At 34.8% G+C, this 26,175-nt stretch overlaps 1 long non-coding RNA gene across 1 annotated transcript; it reads left to right on the forward strand.

Moving 5' to 3' along the window:
- Nucleotides 1-17,659: 17,659 nt before the first annotated feature.
- On the forward strand, nucleotides 17,660-20,927 carry LOC104898466 (uncharacterized). Its single transcript, XR_007276275.2, has 3 exons — nucleotides 17,660-17,802; nucleotides 17,909-18,522; nucleotides 20,588-20,927. It is a non-coding gene; the product is annotated as an uncharacterized LOC104898466 (long non-coding RNA).
- Nucleotides 20,928-26,175: the final 5,248 nt, after the last annotated feature.

The raw sequence follows: 26,175 nt of genomic DNA on the forward strand, positions 1-26,175 counted from the left end.
GTGAATTTGGAAAGTTGAAAGAGTATATATGGTGCAAAAAAAATTGTATGAAATATATATTTAAAAACCGTTTTTTTATGATGTTTAGTTGTACTCTAAAAATAAATCTATTACTCCTTTCTACCAAATGGAATCACCACCAAAATGGTTGACTTGATTTTTTTTACTTGCCCGTGATTTAGAATTCCCCCGGTCTTCTCTAACATCCCTCATCCTTACAAAATGATCAATATACCCATACAAAAATTAACCATACAAATATATAATCAAGGAGCTTACCCATATAAAATGATTTCAAATTAGAAAAACAAAAAGAACCAAATAGATTGAAATAATAAATTTACTAGTATTTATGTAGAGTACAATATCTTGATGTATCTGAACAATCAATTCCTTTTTTTTTATCAACCTGTTTCTTTATAGGAAAATTGGACAGGAATAATTCCACCTTTGACCGATCCGTCAAAAATAATTCCACCTTTGAATTATTTTGGAATAATCCTATCTTTACTTACTAAATTGATTTTTTGGTCCCAATAACCTGTAACTTGGCAAACCGAACTCCATATTAGTTTTCTTCCTAGACCCTGCCCGAACCACGCACCAGGCCCCCACCCCCTCTTTCTCCCCGTCGTCGCTTCTGTCTTCCTCATGTCTCTCTTCTCTTTTTCTCTCTCCTATTTGCATATTTCAAGGTGGTGCGAATTGTAGAGATGGTGATGTGAATGTTGATGATGGTGGTGAGATGGTGCGAATGGTAGGGGGTGGGGGCTATAAATGGTGAGATGGTGGTGGTGAGATGGTGCGAATGGGAGGGGGTGGGGGCTGCAAATGGTGAGATGATGGTGGTGAGATGGTGCGAATGGGAGGGATGGGGCAGCAAGGAATTGGGGTGAGGGTGGGGTGGGAGCTGCTGGGGTGATGGTGGGGGTGGGGTGGGGTAGGGGTGGGCAACAGGGAAAGGGGGTGTTAACTTGTTATTACCGGTCATTATGTTCTTGGGCCAAAAACTCAATTTAGTAAGCAAAGGTAGGATATTCAAGAATAATCCAAAAGTGGGATTATTTTTGGCAGATCGGCTGAAGGTGGGATTATTCCTGTCAAGGTACATGAAAGTTAGGGTAGTCTTCTTTCAAAATTGAATTATAACTTATCTACAAAACGCTCTTTTAAAAAAAATTATTTTGACCAAAATTCTCACACAGAATGATTTCAAATTTAGAAAAACAAAAAGAACCAAATAGATTGAAATAATAAATTTTTACTAAAATTTATGTAGAGTTCAATATCTTCATATATCTGAATAATATAATTTATTATGATTGTAACATAATATGCTACAAGAACACACGGTAGGATTTTATATATATTTCATCCGTTTCGAATTAAATGCAACAAATCGACTTTTTCACTATTCACACTTTTCACTTTGACTAAGATTTGTGATTTATACACAATGACAAAAATATAGTCAAGCGATATCCTGATAGATTCATGTTGTGACGCACTTTCATAAAATATATTTTTATAATTTTTTACTTATATGTAATTATAGATATTTGTGGACAAAATCATGCCTCGAATGCGTAAAATTAACTTTGTTGCATTTAATTAAGAACGGAGGAAATATATATGATAAGATCATATAACAATACAACTCAATGCTATAATTATTTCCCATTCAGTTAAACGTAGAGAAATTGAACTGAAAATAAATTTAAAAAACAGGGCTTAAGACATTGTATGTGGTCTAACAGGGTACTTCAAAATCAGCCATTTCAACAATTACTTGACATCATCCATTTTGGAGCGCACACATACCTAATATTAATTGCACACAATCCAAATCAAGCCGCTTGAAACAAACAGCTCTATGACAGAGCGAGAGTGCCTGGTTCCTGTAAAAACGATGATTACCTACTGGAGACTGGAGCACAATTCTTTAGGTGAGTGAGATAAAACGAGCAGCAGCTGAAGCCTTCTGAGCATCCAATGATGGGGAATAATAAGTCTCACTTCAAAAATCAAAAAGCCCTTTTCTTGAATTACTTTACTTATTCACAAACTAATTAAGCTTCTCAAATTTCCAAGTCTTACCTTACAAATTTCATGTTATTATATTGTCTTATTACTAGATCATGTATTCATGTGTCCTTTACCAGTCCTCTAGTACTAAAATTGTTTATAGAAACCGAGATATTCCCAACACATTGATAGTTTTGCAAGTGCTTGCTGTTTGCTTTCTGTCATAGTAGAACATTTTTTAGTTATTTTTTTACCAAAGCACATGGCACACCATCTCATGAGCGGCAAGTGTGCCATTTTAATCTCCCAAAGCAAAGTAAGGCATTTTTGGTTTTTGCTTCCTTTTATGTTTGAGATCTCTCACATTTCTTGTTTCCATGACCACAGAAAGTGGAGGAATGAAAAGGTCCATTCGACTTTTACTTCAATTTTTTTGCTACAACCTCTGAGTTACCCAGTAAATGCTAGATAGTAACAGAAAAATAAAATAGTTCTATCTGTTTTAAAATATGCTTTATCGTCATTTTTAGAGTTAAAGGAAAAAACTTCTTTTTTTTGACATCAAGAAAGTGTGCATTAATTAGAAAACGAGAGTACAACCTAGGCTAATACAAACAAACGAATATAAAACTAAAATGAGCAATAAGCGCTCTTACACAACAACTACAAAAACATAAAAAAAAACTTAAATTAGGATAAGACTACTTGATCTGGAGGTCTGAATTGGTAGATAGTTGTAATGAACCTCTTCTTCTGGTGAATGACGATCGTTCAAGGGTTGGTCGATCTATTTCATATCCTCCGTCGGTGTCTTTGTCTTTTCACCTCCGAGAAGTGGTTTTTTTCGGACTTTGAACAAGCTTTGGATGTACAAGAGCTTGTTTACAATTGTTTACATTTGAGCATGCAACGCTCCTAGTCTCATCTTTGGGGCGAAGTAAGGCAATTACATTGGCTATATTGGTAAGGTTAAGCAGTTTAATCGCATTTCTCGTCTCTCGCTCTGATCTGGTGTCGTCGCTCACAGTCCAAGAAAGGTAGTCATTTCATTTCATTGGCTAACGGGATTAGGCCTAATGGGATAGACCGATCATCGCTTCCATCCCCAAAACCTTGATGAAAGTAGTGGGTGGAGAGAGTTGTTTTCATAAGCGGGGCAACCAAGTACCAGCGAGAGTAGGATCTTGCAATAGGACCAAAACCAATGACCTCCTGTCACATGGAATTCTATGGTCATGTTCCCTGAAAGAGTCACATTCCTATGTAACTCAATACCCTTTTGGAAGGGTATCTCTGGCTTCTCCTTTAAGGAGAAACGCAAATGAGTTGACGCGCTATAATCTCAATTAACAAATTGGGGAGCCGTCTTCAGATTTCGTTTGTTAAGGCAATGATTGAAAAAATCATTACCAAGCGAGTTTGAGATCTAACCAAGGTTAGAGCTCAAAGAACCGTCCGATTATTAAAATCGGATAAGACAAACCCCAAACATGAAATCATTTGCCACACAAACCCTAACCAACCACATGAACCAGATCCGACCTTTTAAAGACAAAGACTACCTCCAAGTAACAAAAAACCAAGCATACTGAATTAACGAACAACAACACCATACTAGTCCAACCAGGAACTCAATAACGAAAACAGAAAAGTAAAGAACGCACTTCGAAGAACCACCGGAGGACAAACTACTCAACACTAAGAGGGAAGGGGGAGGGGATGCCCTGCAACTTAAATTACTGCCTACACAACACTAAGGGGGGAAGGGGAGGGGAAGCCCTACAACTTTCTTTGAACCTGACACAACACGAAGGGGGATGGGGAGGGGGAGGGGAAACCCAAAACTGACTAGTAAGGGAAGGGGGAAACCACGACACATGGGGAAGGGGAGGGGAAGCCCAAACAAATTGACTCACGGTGGTGAAAGGAAGAAGCGTCCAGGAGGCGATTAGGCTGGAGGGGCAGCAGCGTCGGAACACGAACCGAAACCGGGCAGCCGCGACGAAACTATGAAGGGGGCGAGGATGGTGACGACGAACCGAATAGAAAATAGGAAAACAAACTGAAAAAAGATTAAAAAAAACGAAGAAAAAAACACAAGAGAACTCGCGCGAAGACCCGACAGAAACCTGCGCGGCGTCGGATCTCCGGCGAGCTATAGGGTTAGGAGGGTTGTTGTAACACCCCCAAAATCCATACACGTCTACGACTACGTCGCATCGACTTTGGGAGTGTTACCACCACGATGAAACGCAAGGCTTATTAAAAAGGAATATTAACTCAAAACGTTGTCTCGAAAACTGAAATGCAGCGGAATAAAAATGTAACTACAACTCGGGAATCATCAACGACCCCTTTTATTCAAAACACAACTAATTAAGTAAATCCTAATATTCTTATAATACTTAATTAAAACGCTATAACGTTCAAAGACTAAGGACTTCCCTCGAATGCTCAGTATCATGCAGCAGCTCCAGTGCACCTAGTCTGCTCCCCATTGTAGCATCAATGGTTCATCGCAGGTCAACAAACACACAATAACACACAATCAACTATGCTGAGTACATAGTAAACTATTGAATGCATACAAACATAAACAAAGAAATAATGAACATTCCTAGACATGATACTACAATAGTATTACATCCTTTACTTTTTATATAGTTGGCAGCGAACGGGCACCGTCATCTTACTAGAATCATACGGGCTACTTAATCCTTAATAGACAACTTGGTCTATTAGATAAGATGCAAACACGATTTCGTTCCGTCTCACATCCATCACCTTAGTAAGCATACCCCCAAGATCGTACGGAACCTTCCACCTACTTGAGTTATCAAAATTTATAAAGACACCATTGTCGTTACAGTAGGCCTGTGTAGGATTGTAGAACAAGTCCCACACTCCCTCATTGTTCATCACTTGTAGGGAGTCTAACTACGAGTTTATTGCCATAGTCCATTCTTAGTACTGTCCATTCATACCACAATAACATAGAATCATTTAACATGTTTTCTTAGATACTCAAATCTTTTCTCTTGTAACACTCTTGTTACACCATGGATCAAATAATACAAATCCAATGCTCATGTTCATAATACGATAGAATTACGCATTACAATGCCACATATCGATTTTCAATCATAAACATGTTACCAAACAATCTCAGCAATCAAAATCGTTCCCTATCATGATTCTAGATTCCCATAGAATAAATCACAACCTAACATGCTACTAGTACTTGCAACTAAACTGGTACGCGTACGTACCTTGTAACGGATAATTTTTGCTGTCTAAATAAACGTTCCACTTATGAAATTGGGACCTAAACGAGTAAGGAAGTACTTCAGTGCTACGTCATTGATAACATCATCAACTAATACGTGACTAACACTATCGACTTAGTAATTCGAAGTATAAACGATAGCTAATCTCATTGTTTATTAACTTCCTTTTCTTTCCTACTCTATTGAGCTTAGCGTCTTTTAAGAGTCATTGTTAGTGAGCCAAACTGATTTTAGTTAACTCGATAATATAACACCTTTTCCAACTCCATTCAAGTCTTAGGTCCAATACTCCTAAAATCAGGTTTGAATAGCAAGGTCATTATAACTTTCCATTTAAAAATCAATAAACTACTTTCTTTACTTCACACCTTACTTAATTACAAAAACTTAAATCAGATTTACAACTTAAATCAGATTAATAACTTAAACTAATTATACAACTTAATTAATTACTAATTTACTCAAATTACAAATCAATTAATTACAACTTAAATTAATAGAAAAACAGAATATACTATATTAAAACTAATATAATATCATACTATACATATTAGGTTTTTATACCACTAAACTTGCCGGCGAAAATCACCGGCAACCGACGCAAGTAGCCTCGAGTATCGAACCACAAACTGCGCGCCCACACACCATCACGAACCTCAAGTCTCGCACCCTTGCTTCGCACAACCGGAGCACTCGCGCACGCCAAACACGACAGCAGCAGCACTCGTTGACGGCTCGCACGACACCATGATTTGTCGCACCCCCTCGTCGCACAACGCGTCGCACGACTCAACCAACCTCGCCGTCGACTTCCTTGCTCGCACAAGACGCACAGGTTCGAACCACGACCCTCGCTCTCGCTTGCACACACTGCAGCGTCGCACCGTTCGATGCCCGCACAACCCTCTCGCACACCTCGAACCACGATCCTCACCCTTGCTTGCCTCGACTTTGATGAGATTCAGAGGAAGGACTCGTTGAGGGAGAAGGAGAGAGAGAGGAGAGAGAATTTGAGAGTGAGAGAGAACCTGGTTCTAAATAGCTGAATTTAAGAATTATTATTATAACTAGTGGTGTCAGAAACAGATCTGACCGCTGGGTCAACCTGATTCTGACCTGACTTGAACCTGGTTCGACCTGTGAGGGTCAGTCCCCAGACCTGACCGAAACCTGACCTGAGATTACCCAGACCTGATCGGCACCTGACAAGATTATGTCCTGACCTGTTAAAACAGCTTGCTTTCAAACTTGAACCCAATTGTTATCAACAAGATATTATTAAAATTCAATTATTTTTTTATATCTACAAAATCATTTAAATATGTTAATTTATAAATTTGCTTACATTTAATAATTAATAAAATAAAAAATTAAATTACATTCAATTTGACTATTTGAGGGTTACACTTTCAATATCATGTATTGGTTTATATTATTATTTTTATTTATTTTTGAATTATTTGTGTACATTACTCTCTTCTTTTAATTTGACATTTAAAGTAAATGACAAAAGCTAATCGACAACATTACTTAACATATGGAGAATGGTGGGAGCAATATGGGCATTCAACACCAGTCTTGCAAAAAGTAGCCATAAGAATCTTAAGCCAAGTTTCAATTCTTCAGCATTCGAGAAGCAATGGAATACGTTACATCAAATAAATTCTGAGAAGAGGAATGAAGTTGACAAAGAATCAGGAATATCTCCCATGCTTCAAATTCAACAGCATACCATATTAACAAAAACATTACTCACAACAAAAAAAAAAGAAATTGATGTCTCTGTTATACCAAATTAATTCATCATAAAACTATAGCAATTTGAATCAAGTGAATGTAGTTAAAGTAAGGAAAAAAAATTGTTCATAAATTGTATAAATTAAGAATATATAAACTAACTTATCAAAGGGAAACATGACTGAAATGAGTAATTACAAAAATAATTCAAGGAAAAATTCACAGCATTATACATTTGACAGATCTAACAAAAACAACTACAAAAATAAAAATCGAAAATCATTCAAGAATTAAAATGAAATTAGAGATCCAAAACCCTAACTTGACCGGAGCTTCGACTTTGAAAAATCATAGCTTAACGACGACGAAGACGAGAGGGTGTTGGTGCGAAAACACAGTGACTTTAGGTGTTGATTCTTCGACGAGCGACGAGCGAGGATGAGAGATTGTGGAGAGCCTTCGAGGAGGGACAAGCGAGGATGAGGGTGGCGATTGAGGGACAAACGATTATGCTATATTGGAGAAGACCGACCTGAGGGGTGAAATCCATTCCTTCCGACGATGACGATGGACTTGGTGGAGTCAAGCGAAGATTTCGTCAATGCGCAGCGAGAATGACGTTGATGTTCAGCGAGGATGATGAGTGGAAAACGAACACATTGGTTGTGGAGGATGAGAGAGGCTAAAAGACGAGGGTGAGAGATGAGAGAGAAAGAGCATCGAAAAAGGGGGGAAGGGTGGTGGCGGCGGCCGAATTCCGGCAAGGACAGAGAAAGGAAGGAAGGAGCAGCACAATGGAAAGAGCAGCGGCTGAACATAGAGAAATAGGATTTTTTAGCAATGGAAAGAGCAGCGGCTGAACATAGAGAAATAGGATTTTTTAGGTTTGGAGGAGAGATGGGAGAAGGTAATAGGGTAGGAGAGGATCTAATGGTTCAGTTTGTTTTAGGACATGTATCCAACGGTTAATATTCATGATTCGTGTGCTTTATGTTATTTTCTTGTGTGCCCTTGATTATGATGATCTAACGGTTTAGATTTTGCCCATTAGATGATTTTTGATTTTTCCTTAAGAAAACAAATAATCCTACCAAATTATTATTCATAACAACTAATCTCCATGTTTCACATTCCTAAACCCCAAATCTCATACCTTATGATGCAGTCGGAAATTATGGAGAAAAGCAAGCGCTAATCTCGATCAAGAACAGACAGATTTACAAGCGATAAATCTACAAAAATTCCGGAATCCACCAGAAAAGAGGATGAAGTCTGTGATATTATTAAAAGTCAAAAATTGACTGCTAACAATGACCTAATAATGTTTAAATACTTAAAACAAAACCCTAATACGAAATTAAGGAAATAATAAAATCCGAAAATATTAAAATGCTGATTTCGGGCCTTAAACGAACTCGGGTGGCTTAAAAAGCCTATACATCACAGCATAGCGGTGAGTTTGACTCGTTGGCCCGTTCCGCTTCCGAAAAGGTATCACAATAGGCAATCGGACTCCGTTGTCCCGATTAGTAGAAATCATTTCAGGGCCTTTTGTCGAACTTCCTTATCGAACTTATCCGCTAACCTTCCTAAGTCACCTTATAACCTAATTTTTCAAATAATAATATAATTGTTTATAGTAGTAATCTCATATCCACTAATTGATCGTATATTCGTAATTAATATATAATACTCATTATTATTATCGTTAGTTATGCTATTAGAATATATTAAGAGTCTATACTCATTAATAATCAATCGCGTAGTAGTTAGAATGATTTCAATATTATTATATCATACTAAAGTATTTAAGTCTACTGATAAATAGTTTGTTTATAGTCACTATATACAAAGTTAAGACATATAGCTCAAGTAGATGTTTTTTGTTTCAAAATGCATTTCTTATAAAGACGATTAACTCAAATATTGTATTGTCATCTTAATTAGCCTATCAACTACTATTGACACATTCGTTTAGTATAATATGTAATTTGAATCATTCAAGTAGATTTCTTTGTTTATGAAACGCATTAAACTCGAGGACGATTATCATAATGATTACCCACTTACATTGACTAATCTATACACTAATCCATTTGTATTACTTTGTGTTTATACTAATGTATACTAGCTAGAAATGTAATACATTGTCTATACATTGACATATAGTCGAAATGCAATACATTAATCTATATACTAATTTAGTTTAGCCTAGTGATTACCCCCTACATTGGCTTCCGTCACGTTATACTCGTATTAGCTTGTGTTGATCGACTTTAATCATCATTATCACCAATTATGATCACATTATACTCGTATTGTTTTTTGGTCAATGATATGAGATTTAAAAAATGATAATGCTTATGGACAAGGGAATAACCGAGTAACTGACTAAGTGTTAAATTACAATATGGTTGTGCAACTTATGAATCCGGCCTCGTTGTAATCACTTAGGCCTCACATAACCGTAGTTGTAAACACATGAATGTATGATTGTCATTTGTTATAGTATTATTTAAGAGTCGTTATACTAATTTATAATCAATATAGTATTAGATTGGTTTTACAATTATTTTGATATCAATCTTATATTAAAATGATTCAACATATTAGTATTTATATTGTTATTGTTAGTATTCTATTCTTATTTGTATTCCTATTGCTATGGTAGCCTTGTTACTATTACTGTTATTATTTGTATTTTTATCTATTATCATTGTCGCTTTATGTTTATTAGTATTATTATTCTCATTACCATCATAGCTATTTACAAACTTATATATATCAATCATAATGCTTATAGTAATAAATCATCAATATAAAGTTTGAAATTAATCGTCTACTCGTTATTATTATCGTTGGTTATAGTATATAATATTAAAACATATGAAGAGTCGTTCTAGTCTTTTACTCATTAGAGTGGTTTTACGCAGTTGATTATTCGAAATAAGAGTTGACTAAGAGAATACACTAAACATCACGGTAATCAATATAGTATTTTTGTTGGTTTTTCGTTGTCATCCATATATTCATCGCACACACACATATGTATATATATGTCGATCTTAATACTTTTATTAATATGATTCGTTTACAAAATACATAACAAAATCAAGATGGCCCGATCAGGAGTTACCAGAAGTTGAATGGACGTTCAATAGCGAATGACCCGATGTTTCACAGTGATCGAACTAAGGTCATTACTAATTCAACCCAAGTACATTTGACTTAACGCAACCGCACGACCTGCTCAAATCGGGCAAAAAAAATATCAACGGATGATCATATCCGGGATTGGATCGGTTTGTAAATGGAAAACTCAGACCTGTTCGACACCCGGGAATCCAATGATTCAAATGTGTTCGACCCAGTTGAACAAAACCTGACCAATCATGACCTGGAACACTGACAATCAGAATCCTGACCTGTCCGGATAATCGGGTATGACCTAGTTCATCGTAGGTATACCCAAAACCTGTTTGAGAACCTGTTTATTTTGACACCACTAATTATAACAAACACTTTTGGACATTACTGGGGTCTGGTGTAAAAGAAATAACAAGCTCACAATAGGAGAGGAACATTTTTTATCAAAAGTGATGTAAACACCTATTTGTAGAAAGAATTGTCAACGAGCAAATGAGATTCTGTCACTTGTGGTATACCCCCTGCGGAGTTACTAATTTAAGCAAGGTCTCGTTAGCATACCGGCTACAGGTAATTTTCAGTGTTGAATTACCAAAAAACAGTATTTAACAAAAGTAAATAGGAAAATTTGTCAAAAAAAAATTCTTTTAAAAGCTCAATTTTATGGAAAAAAAACTTTTAAAGTATTTTTTGCAGAAAAAAAAAATCACAAACCTAATTTATTTTGCAAGATGAAACATATTTCATTAATTTTTATGTATCTTTCAAACTCAACTCCAAACATCAGACTGTGTCAAATCAGTTTTTCATCAATTTTTAATTATAAGGACTCACTTCAGACTCATTTCAGACTCATTTCAATTTTATATTTTATTCCTCAGACTCTCTTCATACTCCCTCCACAAAAAAGAGACACATGATATTTTTTTACTGGCCAAAATATTATCCTTTGCATGGCAAGAATCTTGAGAGGAGCTTGAATATCAAAACCCAAATCAAGACTCTTTCCAAGACTTTACCCAAATATAGCTGAATCTTGTATAATCTTGCCATAAAAACACTCCCAATGTTCTCACCCTAAGGCCTAAAGGTGAGTTTCATACTCAACTCCAAACTCCAGACTATGCCACATTACCTTTTCACTACTTTTTAATTTTACAGACTCACTTCAAACTCATTCTAGTTTTATACTTTATCCCTCAAACTTTCTCCAGACTCACTCCACATTACTTTAACATTAAAAAAAGAGACAAATGATATTTTTTGGTTGGGCAAAGAAAAGTAAAATTTTCTTTGAAACAGTACCATAGTCTTGAATAGAGTTTGGTATTTAAAGACTCTCTTCAAGACTTTGCAAGACTTCACCTTACTTTATCGCCAAAATACTATTGGTCTTGTCAGAGTCTTTGCCAAAGACTCACCTCCAGACCATGCGATAAACTCACCTTAAGCTCGGCAATACCCTAATCTAGGCTGATAAATCCACGGGCTAAAACTAGCTATAGTTACTAATGAAACCAGAGAGTAACTGTTGTTTGTTATTATTATGTCTTTCACTTTTTTTTTGATACGGTAATTTACTGGTCCAAACAGGCTCAATCCTTATGAATTAAGGAGTAAGAAGGGGATCCCAATCCACAAAAAACTTACTGAAAATTAAAATTTTATACCATTGGAGTTGATGAGAGTCTGACTCCCAATCATAATTTATTAGACTCCTTTCTTGTCATAAGTAGTTCAACAGTACATCAATATATGGATTTAACCCATGTTCCTTGTTTTCCAAACTTTTAATCGTCCCTATTACTACTCCCTCCGTCCCATAATATAGTGCCTATTTCATTTTTGGTGTGTCAAACTTTAAAATCTTTGACCAAATATTCTCATTTGTATATATAAAAAAACATATTCATGTGGGATCTTGTTTGATTCGTCTCAATGTGTAGTTTCACAATATCAACTTTTTATATTTTTTATTAATACGAAATTGAAGATATTAAAGGTCAAAGTTACGTCTTGACGACCGTGTAAAAAAGAAACAAGCACTATATTATGGGACGGAGGGAGTATTATTTTTTTTGGGTTTACATCCCCATTACTTTTTTTTTTGGTGTTTGCACCCGGTTCACCCTTCGGGCTACATCCGGATCGAGGCCAAGTTCGGGGTGGTTAGGTTCCATTCCTCTCCCAAGGGTGTTGCGGGGATTCGAACACGAGTCCGTCCTACCAAAGCCAGTCCCCATCACCACTGGGCCAACACTTACTTGGTCCCCATTACTTTAATTTGCTACTTTAATATTGGTTTTCTCAATTTCTGCGGATCTGTTGGTAAGCCGATCGGCAAAAATTTTTGACTTGCTTTGGACTGTTCACGCGTATGTGGATTGGGCCTCATATATTTTAGAGTTCCATTTGGAGTTAATTGGGCCTGCATCTAATATAAGCATTGTGCAGCCAAAAAAAAAAAAAAAAAAAAAAAAGGGTGTAACACACCCACTTTAATATCATTGATTTTATTAGAATTATAACAATTCAGCTAGTTTGGTTGGTAATGTTTTCTAAATGCATGATAATATTCAAAACATGGGTTTGAATCTTATCTATTTCACTATCTGTTTTAGCTCGCAACTTACCAAAAATAATACTCGCTAACTTCTCCGTCTATGTTTGTCAGTGGACAGTGGATATAGCTAGGGGTACTTATCAAACGAGCCGAGCCCGAATAACACTGAGTTCGGCTCAAACTTGTTTAACTTTTTATGGGCTCGGCTCGATTTGTGAGCTCGACGAGCTTGGGGGAGTCGAGCTAGGCTCGAGCTCGTGATTAGTTTTTGCTGCTCGAGCTCGGCTCGTGAGCTCGACTAGGCTCGAGCTCGTTTTCAAGCTCCGCTCGAACTCAGGTTCAATTGTGGGATCAAGCTCGTTTCGAAAATTTATTTTGCGAAAAATTTGTTTGAAGTGAGTTCAATCATTCTAACATCATTAATGACTATTCCAATATAAAATATTTTTTTAGTATAATAATAATCGAGCAGTTCACGAGCTTTTTGAGCCAAGCTTTGCTTAGCTCAGTTTAGCTCGTTTATGTCTCGAGCCGATCCCGAACTCGAGCTCAGTCACAAAGAGCGGAGCTTTGACCAAGTCGAGCCCGAACTGTTCGCGAGTTTGTCAGGCTCATTATCACCCCTTAGATATAACCATTAATCTCTATTATATAAGTCAAGGGGGAGTTATGGTGTCCCCCCTTAAAAAGACTTATATACCCTTAATCTCACATAAAATAATAATAATAATAAATTCTTAATTTTTTCCTCATTTACAAATATGAGTAATAAGAAAAGTTATACATTACAAAAAAGAAATACATAAAAATGTGTAAAGAGAGGAAACTCACAATTGAAAATATAAAATGATGACTAAATCAATTTTCAAACAATTATAAAAACACAGATTTGCATAGTTTCTTACTATCTAAACTCTCAATTGCAATAACAATTTCAAATAACACAATGTCACAATTACAAACCATAAAAGAGCAAGAAACTTAAGGAATTATTTTTTTTAGGCTCGCGATCAATTGAGATAATAAATTTTTACAGAGATAAACATACATCATTAGATAATATCAATTTAATATTTTATTGAAGCACTACTCACCATAGTTTGCCTAAGAACCTCAACTAATTTACCTAGCAAAATTAAATTGACTACTACTGAAAAAATACACTTGTTCCAAAATATATAAAATATACGTATTTTTAAATGAATGAAAAAACCATAAATTATTGTTTGAAAAGAGAGTTTTTATCTACCAAATACAAGATAATGAGTTTGTCTTGTAAGAGACCACCTACTTTTAAATTAAAATTAGGCAATAGTAAGCCGAATATTAAAAAGAGAATTGGTCCAATAGTGACTAGGTTAATTTCTTTTGGTGACTAGTTTAATCTATTTAGTGACTAGGTTTGCTTTTATGTTAAAATTAGACCATCTCTTTTAATAATTTTTGCAAGATAACATATCCTACCTCGACATAGTCCATCTTAAAAACATTGCAGTTTACACTAGAGCAATGCAATTAAAAATTCAATGCTCATCAATATTTACCATAAAGATTACACCCTTAAGTTAGTTTTTTCACACTTTTTGATGTTAATATTAATATATTGTCGCACGCATAGCGTGCATATATTGCTAGTATATCTAACTACAAGTAACAATGATAAAAAGTTGATATTATCGAGACGAATCTTACAAGATCTCACATGAATATAATTTTCCTTATGTAGAAAATCACAAAATAGGGTCAAAAGATAGCGTATAAATAATGCAAAAGTAAAATCGTGTCATCACTTTTAAAACGGAGGAATTACTTTTTTGAACCTAACTTGGAGATCTTATTATTACATTTAAAGTTGCCTTTTTTGTAAGTCCAAATGTCAAAACGTTGATTGTATTCGGTTATTACATGTAAGAAGAGAAAACAAATTATTATGCAATATCTTCTTAGATTTGTTTAATTATGTACTTCGAAGTATCATCTTTTTGTAATTTTTACTATTATAAGCATAGAGATCGTAATTAGTAGTCAAAGATCTGCATTCAACACTATGTGAGTATGCTCGTTTTAGATATGAAGAATTAAAAGCCAAAAGAAGTATTTATAATCTATGAGCAACTAAAGAATTAAAAGACAAACGAACTATTTATAATATATGAGAATCAAATTAAAAAACAATCATATAAGACTAAATTAGATTATCGGTCGTCTTAATAAATTAAGATCTATTACAAGATACTACTTGTAAGGTAATTTCTTACAATTTTTTTTTATAAGGTTGTTTCTAACAAATCTTTCTTTAAATTAATTTTTATCTATGTATTTGAACTTCAATAATTGTTGACGTGGTAGGACTACACCTAATAAAGCTGATCCAAATTGAATAACTTGACTATAAATTGAACCCAAAAATGAAGTCCCGAAATTAACTTCTTTATAACAATAGACTCATACTCGATCTAAATAAGCTAGATAAGAATTAGACTCAACCTGAAATTATTTTATCTATGTCTAATCTAAATAATCCAATTATCACCTAACTATAACTCTTTAAGTATGACTTTTAATTACATTGCCTCTATTTCTTAATACATTTATCACTTAATAAAAATGGATGTTTCTCAATATCTTAACACTTGCCCCTCCATCTTATTTATAGTTTCTTTCTTTTACCCTCTATCATGTGGGCTTTTTTTTTCTTGATTTTGGGCCAGTTACGCGCTATTTACAAATTTGGTTCAATTATTTAGAGGATCATCTAACGTATGAATCCTGAAAGAGACAAAGGCTCTCATGGACCCACCAACCTATACATTCTCAAACAGAAGCCGTACTAATATTTCATGCTAAGTTTCCAGTTTCCCCACAAAAATAATATTTCTTTCCTTTTCTAATATAAAGTGAGGCTGAGGCACACCTGCACGCAAGGGGTCGTGGCTTCGCACGTGCCTACACGTGACTTAGTTTAACGAGGTAATTGCACCATAGCATTTTTTTTTGGTCGAGGAGAACTTCCTTGCAATAATAGGAGAATTTAGGAATTTTTTTTGCAAGTGGTGAGAATTGAACCCATGTCACTAGAATGGAAGAAGAGTCTTACAATCATTAGATCAATCTTGATCCTCTTTTGCACCATAGCACTTGCAAATCGTCCTTTCCCTATTTTTATAATTTATCTAGGTTTACCATCTACTTAGGACTTGGAAAAATTGATCCGATTTGACAATCGGCGATCATAGATCTAATTTTAGAGTTGAGAATTTCGAGCAATTTAATTATGGGTTGATAAATTTGTAGACTTAGGTTTCTATTCGATTTTTTTTTTCAACCCATCAAACTTATTTGTACAGAGATATCCTAAAAAACGATATTTATAAATGTGAAATTTGGTCATAAAATGAGAAAAAGTCTTAAAATGGGTCATTATTAGTTTTAAAAAACTTTGAGCATGCATAAATTGTGAAGTAAATTTCTTCGTTGGTTTATTGATAAGGAAGTAGATGGTTTTATACATTACTCCCATCATCCCATGATTATTTGAACAATTTCCTTTTATTTATGTGCCAAACTAAGTTGAAGACTTTCATTTTAGGCATGAGTTCACTATTATTATATTAGTTTTCTTACGGCTCTTTGGCACACACTTTATCTTTATCAATAAAAACTAATCAACGTTCTTTCTCCGTCAATAAAAAACCTATCATATCCTATCACATCTCCTTCTTAATAAAATAACATTTAATAACCACAATACAACTGATGTGTTTCAATAAGTGATCAAATCTTTCTAGCTAAAACGGACCAGTGGACTTCATCCTCGAGTCAAGTTTAAGTCGATCCATTTGCATTTGGGTTCAGGTTCATGATATTTCGGTTTGGGTGAATGCCGAGTCATGACAAGTTTGAAAATTACATGCTATTTTGTGCACGCCTTGTGTTTGGATTTAATTTAATTAGGGTGCATTCATTTCACCTTATTTTCCCTGATCATATCAAAAGTGCACTTATCTGAACTTATTGGAGCTTATGGAAACCCACTGTAACTTATTGTAACTCATGTGAAACTATTGGAAGTTATCAAAGCTCAGTATATAAGGTGTCAGAACTTATTATAACTTATTTAAAATTATCAAATCTGAAACACTACTACAAAAGCCATACGTTCGAGACGCTTTGTCCTCGACGCGTGGATATATGTGTTGGGTGGTTTGCAAATTCCCGCCTATCTTCGATGCTTTAAAGCGTCGTCAAGATGCTTCGTTGCTTTTAAGCGTCGTTCATGACACGTGTAGTGCACGTGTTATATTAAATAGCGCATCACCTTAGGAATGTTATACAAGAAGCAAAATCGCCTACTCTAACTTCCCACTTCAGTACTCCACGCACACACGAACCCTAATTCTTCACAATTCAATCTCAGTCTCAAATCTAGCATAAAATCGAACGTTTTTCGTTGTTATATGGCTTCAATCAGCATCTAATTTCCACAAATGGCGTCAGAATTGAGCTCATAACCGAATTCCGAACCGATTTTGGTAATTTGAAGTTTAATCGTCCAAGAAATTATCGTGGAAAACTGCTGTTGACTGCTTGTAGTACCGATTCTAGCGTTTCAACTGGTCGCAGTGAACAAAATGGGTTGAAATAGGAGAAATCTTTCCAGAAATTTCAAGAAATCGTTGCTTCTTTTCCTCCATTATTCTCGCGGTCAGTTTCTGTTGCAATTCTCTTTTTTTATTCAGTTAATTTCCGTCCATTTTGCATATCAGTTTTCAGTATTGTTGATGAGATTGTTTCGACGAATTACGAAGAATGGTGTTGATGATTATTTTCTAGCTAGTCATTGCATTATGATTTACAATAGGGCCAGTTTTTGGAAACTGTTGATTCTGCAATCCGCCTCCAAAGTTCGTTTCTTTCTCTTAATTCTCTTATCTTTCTTGTATTTTTTCACTTCAATTCGTGTAAAAGTAAAAATTTAACGTATTGTTGTTATTGTTTAGGTCGATGCTGCTCCAGTTGCAGTCGTTCAATCTGGAAAGAAAGGTATAAACTTCAACTTGAATGAATTAAATTTTTCGATTTTAATTTCATCTTTTTTTTTTTACGATTATTTAGGTTAAATTTGTTGATTTTATTGTTGTGATTTTAGCTAAGAGAGCAGCAGAAGATGAAATTGAGAAGGCGGTGAATACGAAAAAGCAGAAGGTTCAGAGAGATGAGGTTGTTGTAGCGCAGTAAAAGGCAGAGAAGAAGAAGCCTAAGAAGGTTGAAAGCAGTAGCTCTGAAGAAGATTCGGATGATTCTTCTGATGAAGAGACTAAGGTGAAATTTTCACCTTTTTTGTTAATTTGGAGAAACATATTTTTAATGTTGTTATAGCTGTACAAGGTTAAATGTGTTAAATTTGGAGGTGCATAGCATAGTTATAAAATTTCAATGTTAAAATTTCACCTTTTTGTTAATTTGCAGAAACCTATTTTTAATGTTGTTGTTATAGCTGTAAAAGGTTAAAATTGTTAAATTTAGATGTGCATAGCATAGATAAAAACTTTCAATGTTATAGGGGTTTTTGTATACTAGTTAGCTAGTCAAGGGACTAGCCCGATTTTTGGTACGTTAGAAGTAGGTGTACTCTTTGGTGGGCAGTTTAAAATAGGGCTTTGCCAGCTTTCTGTGACAGCAGATAAAGCAAGGAACATTGATCATGCTAGAAAGGCTATTGAGGATGCTGCTCAAAAGGGTGCCAAGCTAGTTGTTTTGCCTGTAAGTTTGCATTCAGTATTGCTAATCCTTTACCTTTGTTCTTCTTTTTTCGGAGACGGTAGGCCGGTCAGGGATGTCGGGCTTGCGCTGAAATTGTAGATCACTGATCATTGTTTGTTCATCTTTTTCTCAATACTAGTTTTATCAAGTATGATAAATGGTTCTGGGATGTATAGAGTTGGAATTGCCAATAAATTATTTTCATTTTCTGCTTACTGGATGTATTTTTGTGGTTGAACTCTTGATGATATAAAAGTATTATAGTTCTAGAATATTTGGGTTGAATGTCTAGGAGTATGTCATGTCTGGGTACGTATTTAAGTGTTGATTGACGTGCTGAGATATAAATTCGGACTAGGTTTTTTTTTCCTAAAATGAAGACGAGTTGCTGGGAGTTGACATTCAGATAACATGGTCCAAAATCTCAAAGATGTGTGCAACGCATTCTTAGATTTTTCAGGCTAACTTGTTTCCTACATTTCTGTAATAAAAAAGAAAGAAGAAGTATTATATAGAACTGGTTGTAATTCTTTTTTGAACTGTCTCAAGACCATTTTATGAGCACAACCTTCTTTGACCTCTATCTCTTATAATTTTATTATCTCAATTTTTGTCTTATAGAAGAGGTACTCAATTGAGTTTCAAAGTTTCACACTGATTTCACAATCATGTTGGAGGTCAAGTTTCATACAAGTACTAATTTGTTCCTCTGAGTATTATCAATTTACAGTTCAGTGGTTGAATGAATAAAACTTGGACCGTGTGTTTTCTACAATATATCAACATTCCATAAATTTTACTGATACTCCTAAAATATATCTCTTGCAAGCCTCGTTTTGCCTGGATCTCCAATTGCCGGTACTAGTCTTCCTGGAGGAAGAAGTGATGTGAGCTCTCCGAATTCTGGTAGAAGTGGGAGTTTTTATACTGGTTGGCAATGTCAAAGAGGTTTTGATAACTTAAATTATCAAAAGCCTTACTCCTTCCTTGAAGAGCTAAAATCTGGTAAAGGTAGAAGGTTTGAGTTATTTGATATTGTAGGTCATGTGGTTGAATTTAGGTAAGTTCATTGCAGTATGCAATCTTTCGATTCAATATTATTTTAACACCTTTTTTAGGATAAAAGTGATTTTGTACTCCTTTTTCAATGTTGATCAACACGGGAGTCGATTTATTCAACAAAAACTAGAAAACTGTAGCATTGAGGACAAGGCATCTGTGTTTCAAGAAGTTCTCCCTCATGCTTCCAAACTGATGACGGATGTTTTTGGAAATCATGTTATTCAAAAGGTAGGAGTTGCTACTTTTTTTCATTGCACTAAGATAATTTGCTTGTTTGTATGCGTCAATATAATACTTTACCTTCAATATATTGCAGTTCTTTGAGTATGGAACCCCTGATCAGAGACGGGACCTAGCTAAGGCACTTGCAGGTGAGATCTTGCCACTGAGCCTACAGATGTATGGTTGTCGCGTCATTCAATGCAAAAGGTATATGCCTAAAATGATCTTCATGCAGTATTTACATTTATGAGGCCGATTCTTTTTGTGCATCTGTCTGTCTGTACCACTGTTTCATTTGGTGTTTTTCTTTTCTCGTTGTATATGCATTTCAGATTAAGTTTCTGTTATGTACTACAATTTCAATTGTTTCTGACTTTCTATCGTGATTGGCTATCACTTCTCATATCTTTGTCCTTTGATCTGTTAGATTGGGTACTCTTCCGAAAATCTCCTGGTTTCAAAAAATGACTGACCTGTGAATGTTAAATGGAATGATGTTAACAACAGAGATCTCTGAATTCTAATCCGTACTTGTGTCATACAAAAGAGCAGTATTGTTCCTTTGAGTATTATCCATCAGTGAGGTTTGCATATAAGTAGGAGTATCATGTTCTGCTTCTATCAGTGAGCTTGTGAACTTGCCTTTTGAGGTTTTGCAGATATGGAAACATTAAGTTTAGAATATGAGCTGCATTATATAGTTCTCGATTTGACAAACTCTAAACTTTTATATTATCATTACTGATTATATTTTTTTTGTCTTTTTTATCTCCTTTTGAAGGTACTCGAAAATAATGAAGGTGCAACAGATCAAGAACGAATGGCTTCAAAGTAGTTACCATCGTATCGTCATCTATTTTGCTAGCGCGCTAGATCTTATTAGTTAGCTTATTTTCAAGGTTACTTCACTTTGGATATTTTCATTAAACATACAATTTGCAATTATGTTTATAGAAAAATATTGGTTAGGATTTCGGTGAATATGCAATACTTGTAGGGATTTTAATTATCTTAGTATACATTTATAATATATTGATCAAAGTATTTTTTTACCTTATATATATATATATCTTCAAGTTTCAATGTTTGTTTTATTGTAGAGTAAATGTACATATGTGTGTGTGTTCATATATATATTATATTATATTATATATATATATATTAATATATATTTGTTAATTCGGAAAAATAGCAAAAGGGACTACAAAAATCGAAATAATACATTTTATAGTCATGAAATTTTGCCAAACAAATATTACAACACCAAAAAGCGTCCAGATTTAGACGTGGCAAGGTGCTGCAAGTGATTGCGAACGGATGCGCTTTTACGTGACGAGACAATTGGGGACTATGTTAGGCGTCGAGAATGGCGACGCTTTTAGGTGTCATGAATCACCTACTCAATTGGCGCGACGCTTTTTGACAGCGTCGCAAGCAAATTTAGCGACGCTTTTTAGCGTCGCTAAATGGGTTAAAAAGCATCGCGACAACACTCTTTTTGTAGTAGTGAAACTTATTTTTCTAAAATGAGGAGATGCACCCTTATTTTATATTAGGTTGTGTTTAATCCATCATATTTGTTTCTTTCTAGTTGTTAAAATTTTTGTTGCCAGGATAGTTTAAGTTGATATTTGAATTCCTTCAAATAAAGAGTCAAAAATCTAAGTTAGCATTTTGAGTTGAGATAAATGTTTACATCTAAGCAAAATTGAGGTATATTTCTAGTCATGTAGGAGAATTATTTTCATGGACTTAAGTGCAAATTCTCTTCTAATCGTACTAAATTCAATGTCAAATTTGGGTCATTATTTGTTCAGGTTTATTTCAATTCGAGTAGTTTTGGTTTTTTGTTTACATGTTGATCGATCAAATGGATTATGTTCGGGTTATTTTCAAGTATATATTGTGTATTGGTCGGGTTTTTTTTTAATTAAAAATCTTTATTTGTGGTTAAAAAACATGTTACAAGTCGGGTAAACTAATTTGGGTCAGTTTTACTAACTCTACATGGTTATAAATTTTGCACGTCTCTCTATATTTATTTATTAATTTTATTGTTGTAGTAATACTTGGGTTCTTTTAGGTATTGTGCCCAAGGAGATATAAACATTTGAGAGTAACGACAATGAAAAGTAAACAACATGTGCATTGTATTTCTGGATATACCTATAATTAAGTACAAATCAAAGTCTCGAACTATTAAGGTGCTTATTTAGAATAATATTTGCTCATGTAGGATTTTCTCCCTCGTGAAGTAGTAATGTGCAAAAAAGATCTAATTCGAATAATTTGATCCGATTATGCGTTGATTCGATTTGAAATTTTTGATATCTGATTCAATTTTTTGATTTACAAATATTTCGGATTGTATATTTTTAACCCATCTAGATAGATAAGTATGACAAAGAAAAAAAATTACTAATTGCATTGGATGGCATTTATACGAAGCGTTCAAATTGGCACGGAAAAGGCTGAAATTCCCATAAGGACAAACTTCTAGCAATAAGTTGAGTTGCATTGGCCCAAACTACCATCCCAGCCAAGGTTCAGTAACTGGCTGAAAGAAAACATCCATTTTATGGCTTGTCATGTCAGACTGTTTCAATTGGCCCAACCTTGTTACTTTGCGAGTATTCCAACCATATACTTCCTAGTTCCTATGGTGTTTTTCTATTACATAACTTAGAGTTTTACATTATTTACTGTTTTAGACATTTTTTATTATCTTTTATGATTTATACGTTAAAAGAAAATATACGTAGGACTATGTTAAATTCGTCTTAATATTTACTTTTAAAATATCGATTTTTACAACTTTTACCTATAGATAATTGAAAATATCAATCGTCAAAATTGCGCATTAGCAAATGTGAAACCTTATGTGATGCAATTGAAGAAAGAAAAACAGAAGAAATATGAAATACAAGCAATTTGGATTTTTTCGATTTTCATTTGGGTGGACCTCATAAGTGCTCGTTTTCACTTAGTTGATGGCCTAATTCACTTTTTTGTTTGGGCTTCATTGATCACTTGTTTGTTAGGCGGGGTGATTTTACCTTTTTTTTCATTTTTATGTTTGGACAATCAAGAAAAAATAAGGAAATAATTGTAAAAAACTACCAGATAAGGCTGTATGTTGTTCATCTTAAAAGCAGATTTTTCAGGATAAAAAAGTTTTGAAAAACAAATTTTTTTAGGGTTCTAATAGGTTTTATTAAGTTAAAATATTCCAGAAAAGACCTAGAAAGTTATAAGATAGATTTTATATGTTAACTTTAAACTAAAGTGAAGAAAATGCACCACGAAAGTGATGTTTTGTGAAAAACATATATAAGAAGATTTTGTGAAAGACTATATTATAAGTTATAACGCGTCATTTGTGTTAATAGTATCTTTGTAGAATTTCAATCGATTTGAACTCAATTTGGCAATGCGCAAGCACTTGACTTTCAGTATCTTATAAAATTTGGTTTTTTCACCATATACCTCTGACAAATTTTTTTTTGCACCGTATACCCTTTCGACTTTTGAAATTCACCATATACCCCTCACTTTTGAAAAAATACATCCAGTTACCCTTAATGACTAACGACGTTAAACTCCGTTAAACTCCGTTAGTCATTAACCCCTAATCATCCTCTAATCCTACTTAACTAACCCTAACCCTACCCTAATACCCTCTCCCTAATACCCTAACCCCATCCCCCACCCCCAACCCCACCCCTGCGGTCCCCATCCCCACCACCCCGGAAGCCCCTCCTCCGCCACTCGCAGCGCCGCAACCCCCCCTTTCCGCCGCCCGCAGCACCGCACCCCCTCCACCTTCCGACACCCCACAATACCGTAAAAGTCTTCCTCACCTCCCTCGCAAACTCGCGCAACCCCCCCTCCCTTGCAAAATTGTGCAACTCCCTCCCCACAGCGAGGATGGTGCACGGTTTTAGGGGTTTTCGGGGTGGTGCGAAGGGTTTCCGGGCTGGTGCAAGGGTGGTGCAACATTCTCAGGGTGGTGCAAGGGTTGTGCGAGGATTTTTAGGGGGTGGTGGTGGTGGGTGGGCTTCGAAAAATAGAGGGGTGGGGTTCACAGTGTGAAAATCCGGTGGGGTGGGGGTCACAGGTGCGAAAGTTCGGTGAGATGGGGGTGGGCGAGGTTGCGGCTGGGGTGGGGGGTGGTGGTCTGGTGGGGTTGGGATTGTTGGGTGTGGTGGTGGTGTGGTGTGGTCGGGGTGGGTTGGTGGCTTTTAGGGTTAGTTAGGTTTTTAGGGTTTGTTATTGTTATTAGGGTTATTTAGGGTTTAGGATTTAGGGTAGTTAATTAGGATTAGGAGAGGATTAAGACCTAATGACTAACGGAAGCCTAACACCGTTAGTCAAAGGGTAAGTTGATGTATTTTTCGAAAAGTGAGGGGTATATGATGAATTTGGACACTTGAAAGGGTATACCGTGCAAAAAAAAATTGTTAGGGGTATATGGTGAAAAAACCGTATAAAATTATGTTTTACATTTGAATGATTTAGAGCGAGAATAGATATTTCGTGGGTTTTCAATAGATTACTTATCAGACATTTGAGATGGTGTGAGATTGCATGAAATTCGATACCCAATAGGCCAAGATTACAACTTTACAAACAGTCTTTTAGAATCCGAATTCAATATTTTTCATAAATTATTAATTTAAAATGATATCACTTTTATATACTACTATTATGATATGATCAGTAATTCAAATTGAAACATACTCCTCACAATGAGCTTGTCTTGGCAACCAACCGTTTGAGTCTCTTAGGGGACTCAAACAAGGGTAATTTGGTCATTTTATGCGTTGGAAGATTTCACGCGCGTGTGGCTGACATTTGCTTGGTACCAATGCTAGGTTATAATGGTACATTCTCCGAAAATATTGATACCTTGGTACCAGTCCTAATAACAATTTGATACCAATGTCAGGTTATAATGGTACCATTGTGTTTTATTTTGGGTGTTTGAGTCTTTTTTGGACTCAAACCGTTGGTTACCAAGCCTTTCTCTCCTCACAATATAAAGAACCTTGATAAGACGGACTAGAGAAAATTAATAGGAACTTGAAATTAGAAGATATTTCTATCTTAACATATGAGTATGACTATGGCCCTATGGGCCTACAAATTGAAATTGCATCCTTGTAAATTATGAGAAAGCAGATCGTGCTCCAGGGCCCAGGCGCGATTGTATTTTTAACAAGTCACTTCTGGTAATTTGATTAATAATTTCCGTCTAATAAAGATTTGTAATTTATCTTTCTTAATTTTTTTATTATTTTGAAGAAAAAATTATTTTAAATAAGTTAACTTTGCACATTCTTCCTATTTTAAGTCTACCTTTTTATTATTCCTGTTTGAGTTATGTTTGTATGTCTATTGTCTTCTATTGAGTTTTAACTTGTTTGTGACTTGTTTAGTAGATTACTTATGTTATGTGTTACAATGTCCGTTCTTCTAAAACATGCTAGGGTGGGGGTGAGACATTGTAACACATATCATAAGTAACTATTAGACAAATCACAAACAGGTTAAAACTCAACAGAAAAAAAAGACTTACAAACTTAACTCAATCAGAGATAATCGAAAGATAGACTTAAAATGAAAACACCGCGTAACAGTTACCTTATTTATTTAAGAAATGTTTATTCATCTTTTTTTTTTTTAGAGGATTCATCTTTCTTTAACCGTAGATAAAATTTGGAAAAGCCCCCAAACCTCCGCCGGAGAAAAGATAAAGGGAATAAAACTACAACTCAATGAGGCTATGTTCAGTTCACCTTATTTTTGCTTATTTCAGATCTAATCAGATCAGATCAGATCAGAAAAAATAAGTTCAGATCAGATCAGAAAAAATAAGTTCAGATCAGATCAGATCAGATCGCAATCAGATCAGATCAGATCAGATCAGACCAGATCAATCAGATCATATCATGCTTATATTTAAAAACTTATTATTATTAAATATCTTTCACTACATATTAATAAAATTATAATAATTGAATATTAATAAAGTACTCATTGAGACGAATCAAACAAGACCCCACATGACTATATTTTTTCTTATATATTAAGAAAAATCTAAAAGATTATCTCTAATTGTGAATAGTGTCAAGATTCTAAGTGACAAAGATAAAAAAATACAAAGGGGTATTATTATTTACTAGTACATTTGTTCAAAAGAATTAATTTTGTTGTTGTTGTACTTATTAATTATTAATATGGTAATTATTATTAATCTTGTGTTACCATTATAAATGTCATTGTTATTATATATTAAGTTATTTTGTTGTTATTAAATAATAGAAAATTAAAAGCCACTGTTAAGAACATAAGATTGACGCAAAAATA

The sequence above is a fragment of the Beta vulgaris genome, chromosome 7 (genome assembly GCF_026745355.1).
Source record: "Beta vulgaris subsp. vulgaris cultivar EL10 chromosome 7, EL10.2, whole genome shotgun sequence".
Lineage (NCBI taxonomy): Eukaryota > Viridiplantae > Streptophyta > Magnoliopsida > Caryophyllales > Amaranthaceae > Beta > Beta vulgaris.